We start from the raw sequence: 8183 nt of genomic DNA on the forward strand, positions 1-8183 counted from the left end.
GACATTACGGACCTACTCCAACTTCCGAAATCGGAATCCGACCCTGATATCGAACAGTCCACTTCCGCTCAAACTTCTCGAAAACCTTCAAATTTCTAACTGTCACCAAATGACTCCAGAATGACCTACGGACCTCTGAATCCACTTCCGGATGCACTCCCAATACCAGAATCACCTCACGGAGCTATTCCCAGACACAAAATCCCAAACGGACATCGATGACATCGGAATGCACTTCAACCCAAGTCTATGAAATTTTTTTAAAATGCTAACTTCCACAATAGACGTCGAAATGCTCTCGGGTCATCTAAAACTCGATCCGGATATACGCCAGGTCTGAAATCATCATACAAACATGTTGGAACCTATAAATCCCGATTATAAGGACGTTTACTCTAAATTCAATCTTAGTCAATTCTTCCAACTTAAAGCTTTCGAAATAAGAATTTTCTTTCCAATTCAACTCCGAACTTCCCGAGATTCAATTCCGACCACCCGTACAAGTCATAATACCTGAAGTGAAGCTACTCATGGCCTCAAACCGCCGAACGACGCGCTAGAGCTCAAAATGATCGGTCGGATCATTACATTCTCTCCCACTTAAACATACGTTCGTCCTCGAACATGCTAAGAACTACTCTAGAGTTGTCTGAAATCACTGTTTAACACCTCGTGCACCTACATGTGCAATCACAACTCAGTTGGGAACCTTAGCTCGAGCTAATCTGAAGATTTTTCCCCTTTTCTTAGCCAAATAGGACTTAGTGCTCAATTCCAGTATCCGGAATTGTCTGCCAGGCCTGCTTCCATCATACGAAAACCGAACCAATCTCTATGCGATGTACCAATACATGATTACATACCCTTGCTGAATCCACACTATGCACTACATAACTTACATGACCATAATAACATCCTATGATAACAACAGCCAAAATTTCACAAATCTGATGCTCACTACGCACCTCATGACATATATAAGTCTTGTTCAAACTCTTGCAATACTGCCACGACGGAAGAGATATGTAGAAATTCATTACCAACTGCTGAGTCAATAATTCATTGAGTTCCTTCTCTTGACAAGATCCATTGCCTCATAATAAACCAAGTAACTATATTTGTTATTTAATGTGCTTCATATAATCCGATCGCACTGATCCCGGATCCAAAAATCTCGTCTCACCCGGTACGAGCTGCTTAGGCAATAAGCCACTTCAGACACGACCAAAGGTCTCATATGATTCCACAATGTGCCAACAAGCTACCAACTCGAATGCGATACATAAGGAAAACGAAATCTGGAAAGGACTACTCAACTTACGTAACAAATTAGACAACTGAAAAGGTGTTATGAACCTCCCTCCGAAAATGGGAAACAAAACACACACAAGAATAGATATAGGGGACTGTACTCAACATCACACTGTTGCGGCGTGCAATCCGATCAAAACATAATACCGTATAAGGAAATACTTTACCGAGCTAAAATGATCATAACTACAAAATACCCGAATATCGGCCACAAAGTGCATAATACCATCCCTGGGGAGACAAATAGCGCCATCGCTATAAAACTCAAGCACAGCTAAGGTGCGATATAAGATTGAATCTCGAGAGCCATCCTGCTCATATAACACCATCGCTACACAGAACCTCAACATATATGAAATTTATCAAGCCGTTTCACAACTCACACGGCACAATATAGTATTACATGAAATAGCCGACGACAAAACAACATCCAACATCCGAATACCCCTCCATAAGGAGTGCTATGCTGAATTGAATACATCTGTCCTGATACAGAGCCCACATTCACATGTAGATCCATCCACAGACCTCAAGCCGATTTTGATTGTACCAGACTAGGTCGGTAACCTTTCAAGTATCCACAATCCCCTTCTTCTTATGAGTTATGACACAGAAGAACAATCGTCGATCCGGAACAAACTTCCACAGTCCATAACCAAATGAATCAAGCGTCATTCAGGCATAAATTTTCACATGAACGATAGTACCATAATCTCCATACTTGGTTCCAATCTTCGATCAATCAAGTGACTGCAGGTCACATTTATACAATCTTCCCCTGGGACATGCTCCCACGACCTTCCACACCAGGTAATAAGTCTGCACATCCATCTCACCGACCACACTGATGTTGTAAGGCAAATCAAGAATCCGCAATCAGTACGCAAAGCCTCTTTCACAGGACACCGATCTCAGGTGACGCCGAAGACAATACCAGCTTACTTTAACCATTTGAATCCTTTCTTACTCATCAAAGCTCGTGATATTCTTGCCAACACCAAACGACAACCTTGATCCTCAACTTCCAATTCACATGCCGCTCACTACACCTAACATGCCAATACGCGATAGCACAGGAATTTCATCATATTTTCTGAATAGAATACCTACTTCATCATGTAGGAACCTTTCACTTAACTCATTTCGGTTGAACCATTGCAACACGTGACTGAATTCTCATAATCGCAGAAAATACCAACCTCAAGTAGTGGTCTAAACCACCATAACTCTTCCGGGATTTATCTACACATAACAGGCCATAATACTCGAAGCCTCCGAATAAAAACAATTACGGTGACCGTCAAACCTGGCATGTACCGTCACAAATCGGACAAGTAACTCAACACGCTGAAGTAGCTGATCATTTCCATTATTATGCCGATTCAACCATTGCTAACTAATCCAATTTCTTCTAATTTACCCTAGACTTGCCTTAGGAATAATAATAGCTCCATTCAAAACTCAATCCGCACTCGCCCTGAGTGACCCTATTTCGCGAGACCACATTGTCCCAAAATCCACGAACCATTTCATACCCTCCTTGTGCGCATAATCGCGTCTTCAGCTGGTACACCCATTCTGAAAATTCTTCCATAAATATAAAGTTATTTCCTCCCATTCCTCGTATACTACACCATAGGCCGGAGATAACATAGGACACCCCAAGCCCCTTTCATATTCCGCTGCAAAAGCTCGATACTTAACCATACTACGAGCTCAAAATCCTTAGGCACCGCACTTTGACTTTTGAATCCACTAGGACCGTTGTTGAGAGTCACCCACTCTGACTTGGTCCCAAATATAATCAACTGCAGGGCTTCGCTAGCACATGACCACCCTCTCAAAGAAGCACCTTGGCTGAATCACCTTCCTTGTAACTCACCTCTAGACGAAGCAAAATTCCTGAGTCTTCCCAAAGCCTGAACATGAATCGATAATGCTAATTATAGAACACATTACTCAAATACTTTGCTCAAATACCACTGATGTCCTCTTTCCTTAGTCGCAATAACCCATCAATATGCCCATAACAAGAAATCTCATAAGTAGATAACCATACAATCCAATTGTAAGTGGTGGGGCTCTCCCACTTAGCTTGAAGCTACCATTACATAACCCTGGAACCTAGTAAGATTCCTTCTTCCTCACTGACATGACCTCGCGCAACTCACCCATCAAATTCCTCGAAATCTCCCTATTAACCATTCCATGAACACACTGAATCCCTAGTCATATTTACATATTCAACCTATTACCGGATAGCCAGTAGAATTCGTCGTAAAAGTTGCATCAACACTACGCGATCGCTAACCTGCTCACTGGAGATAACCCACATGTGGAAACTACCTGCCGACCTCTTCACCAGTTGTACAAGTCCGTTTACTCTTCATGGACATCAACTAAAGGTGCGACAATACCTTCAAATCCAAAGTCATGTTGTATCCTTCTTCATATCAAGCAACTCCTTTCTGTTGTATCCAATCTCCCGCTGTATAATATTTCAAATCAAGTCCGTAGACCTAGTCACTCTCCACCATAACATCCCAAATCGCTCTAAGCTTTTCTCAAGGCGTGTAGCTATCCTATCGCAGAACCCACATGCTACTCTGCCACTCCCACTTAGGTTAAACCCTCTCATTTAAGCAACTACTCGACTTATGCTTCTTCCACCTAGCCCTCTAGAAATTTAACCAGCGCAAGACACATCCCACATGTCCTTCCTTTTCCTTCTCCGCCCAGTTGTTGCCTTAAATCAAAATCTATCTCTGTAGCACTTGAAGCAATAGATCGCTACTAACTTTAAACCTTTCCGAGAATCATCTTTCTCGAGCCATCAACACTAGGAACACCGATTCAATCCTGAACCACCACACACCGTGATCTCTGATAGCTGCTTCTCCGGCACTATTTCACGCTACTCTGCCCTAAAGGCGAATTGAAGAAAACCATAACACCGGCGAACCTAACGTATTCAACAAGGACAATGGCACCACATCACAGATAAAAATTCCACCACGCTCGAAAATACCAAGTCTCGTTACTTCATCAACCCAACCTGAACATTTATAGTCCGATTTCCTTTCCTCCACCAGAAATAAAATACCGAATCTCTGAATCATGCACTGAGTAAACCTCCTTTCAAGTCATTCACTGCCTTGACACATAGGCAAGCATCTTACCATCACATCAATATTGTGCGATAACAACTCAGGAGCAACATAGCAACCTGTGCATAGCCTCAAAGATCTCAGAAGTACAGCTACTGAGCTAAAATGACAGAATATCCTTCTGCAAGGCAACGACAACAGCCTTAGCAACTACGCAGGGAGAAACATCCCGCACCGTATCTGTAGCACCATTACAATTCCGTAATTCTAGATCGATAGCAAGCACTTCAAGTCACATAAGATTGAATAGGAATAAATAAAGGCATAAGCCTCACAGGAATCAAATCGCACGATGAGGAATCAAGAAGGGAAGTGATCCTAACAGCCCTGTAGCCTCTCGAAGATAAGTATAGACGTCTCTGTACCGATCCGCAAGACTCTACTAGACTTGCTCATAACTCGTGAGACCTAGGTGAACCTACTGCTCTAATACCATATTGTCATACCCAAAATCCGTTAAAGGTCGTGATGGCGCCGGACACCACTGTCAGGAAAGCCAACACTAAATAGTCTCATTTTAATATTTTTGAAATCATAAATTTCCTTTAACTTAACTGGTAAAAGATGAACTTTACAGAATAATAATAATGTTTCCAATTTCAATACTGAATATCCCATAATCGTCCCAGAACCCAGTGTCACAAGTGCATGAGCATTTACTAGGAAATAAAATAAAATACAATAACTGTCTGGAATACAAGTTTGGAAAGAAAAGAAAATACAAGTACTCTGAAGGAGACTCTACTGGCTGCGGATCGTCTCATAAGATGCAGCTCACCTAAGCCCCCTTACCAACCATGCCGCTGCACCCACAAGTATGAGTATAAAAACAACGCGTACCCAGTAAGTATCCAGTCTAATCTCGAAGAAGTAGTGACGAGAGGTCGACTCCGACACTTACTATGGCCAATAATAATATATCGATAATATGATAAACCACGTGTTTTATAAGACGGCTATAAACTCAATAACATGAAGCAGGTAAACAATTCTTTTATTAGTAGGAGATTTCCAAATTTATTTTCATATTTTAACAATTTGTATCTCCAGCCAATAAGGCCACATCAATCGTCAATAATCCCGAACAATCAATCAAGTCATAGGTATGCTGAGGTCGTACAGCCCGATCCAACATAATATTTAAATGTGCACTGCCGGAGGGTCGAACAGCACGAACCATAGATGCATCTATTTACTACCGAGGCATTCGGCCTGATCCACAAATAGCAATTTATTTTCAAAGGAAACACAAATTTCACATTTACAGTCAAGTATTCCATTAAATCACTCAAGTAAGTGAATTTAACCTTTTACACTTCTTTATCAAGTTCCGGCGACTTAAGTAATTGAATTAGCAAGTAAGGGTGTAAACATTTCAAGTAAAGCATGATACGGGCCCTAAACTACCCGGACAATAGCATAATAGTAGCTACGTACGGACTCTCGTCACCTTGTACATACGTAGCCCCCATAAATAGGTACACACATTTATTTAATTCACCTACGGGGCTAATTCCCTCTTATAAAGTTAGAAAGGAGATTTACCTCGCTCCGGAGTTCCATATTCGGCTCTCAAGCCCTTCCGACGACTCAAACTTATGCCCAACGCTCCAAGACTAGTCAAAAATTGTGAAAACCCATACTTTTATACTCAAATACTCATAATATTCCAATTTATAACAATTTCTAACCCCGATCGAAAAGTCGATAAAAATCACCCTCGGGTCCACGTGCTCGGATTCCAAAAAATTTCAAAAATAAACTTTACCCATAACATCACGAACTCAAATATATAACTTATCCCAGATTCCATGTCCAGCTTCGTGGTCAAAATCCAAGAATATAAATTTTTAGGTTTTCTTCAAAGCCCCAAATTTCTACCAATTCCATGCTTAAATCCGTATATAAATTATGTATTTAACTGAATAGGTGGGAATCACTTACCTTGACGTAGATGATGAAGATAGAGCTCCAAAATTGCTCCAAGACCTGCTCCCATGGAGGAAATGAAGTGAAAATGAACCAAACCCTCGTTTTAAAGAGACACACTGCCCAGCCCGCACCTTCGCATCTGCGGTACACCAGCCGCACCTGTGGAAATCCATCGCAGGTGAGGTTTCCTCCAAACTAGGCAAAATCCGCTTCTGCAGTACTCCACGCACTTCTGCGCCTTCGCACCTGCGGGTGCCCTTCCGCTTCTGCGACCCAGATGCCCTCTTATATTTCAGCTTCTGCGGAGCTCAGCTCGCATCTGCAAGCTCGCAGATGCGGAAATACCCTCGCATCTGCGGTCATCCAGCTCTGACCAAACGTCGTTTCTGCGACCACCTAGACGCACCTGCGGCCCTCTTCACGCTGGTGCGGTTACACCACATGCCCAATTGCTTCAGCTCTTTCTCCCAACTCATATTCGATCTGTTTACCACCCGAAATTCACCCGAGGCCCCCGGGAGCCTGTCCAATCATACCAATCAGTTCCGAAACACATTACGAACTTAGTCGAGCCTTCAAATCACAACAAACAACACTAAAACCATGAATTGCACTCCAATTCAAGCTTAATGAACTTTGAACTTTAAACTTACACATTCGATGCCGAAACCTATCAAATCACATCCGATTGACTTCAAATATTGCACACAGGTCACATTCTACATTACGGCCTTACTCCAACTTCCGGAATCAAAATCTGACCCTGATATTGAAAAGTCAACTTCCGGTCAAACTTCTCAAAAACCTTCAAATTTCTAACTTTTGCCAAATGACTCCAGAATGACCTACGGACCTCCGAATCCACTTTCGGACGCGCTCCCAATACCAGAATCACCAAACGGAGCTATTCCCAGACTTGGAATCCCAAACGGTTATCGATGACATTGAAATGCACTTCAATCCAAGTTTATGAAATTCTTCCAAACTGCCAACTTCCACAATAGACGTCGAAACACTCTCGGGTCATCCAAAACTCGATCCGGACATACGCCAGGTCTGAAATCATCATACGAATCTATTCGAACCTTTAAATCCCGATTACGAGGTCGTTTACTCTAAATTCAATCTTAGTCAATTCTTCCAACTTAAAGATTTTGAAATGAGAATTTTCTTTCCAATTCAACTCCGAGCTTCCCGAGATTCAATTCCGACCACGCGTACAAGTCATAATACTCTACTCATGGCCTCAAACCCCGACGCTCTAGAGCTTAAAACGACCGGTCGGATCGTTACAAGCGTAGTTACCAAATTCTTCTTTGTCACTTGACATGTGAGATGGCAAAAAACAATATCTCTCTTTCTTTGCATTATAGTTATCTATCTCGCAACTCAATTATAAATTATATTCTCAATAAATAACTCAAAAATTCACTTTTAAAATATCGTATTATTACATTCTCTCCCACTTAAACAAGCGTTCGTCTCGAACGAGTTAGAAAGTATACCTGATATCTCAAATAGTTGTGGGTGCTTACTCTGTATGTCTTCTTGGATACTCACGTAACTTCCTCCTGTTGGATCATTGTGCCACAATACTTTTACAGAAACAACCTTCTTCGACCTAAATTATCGCACTTGCCTATCAAGAATAGCTAGCAGATCTTCTTCATTCATAAGTCATGCTTTTATCTAGTTCCACTTCCTCGGGATGAATTACATAACTCTTGCCATGAACGTATCTTCTTTGCAACAGAATATCATTACTACTTTCGT

This window comes from Nicotiana attenuata, unplaced genomic scaffold (genome assembly GCF_001879085.1).
Source record: "Nicotiana attenuata strain UT unplaced genomic scaffold, NIATTr2, whole genome shotgun sequence".
Lineage (NCBI taxonomy): Eukaryota > Viridiplantae > Streptophyta > Magnoliopsida > Solanales > Solanaceae > Nicotiana > Nicotiana attenuata.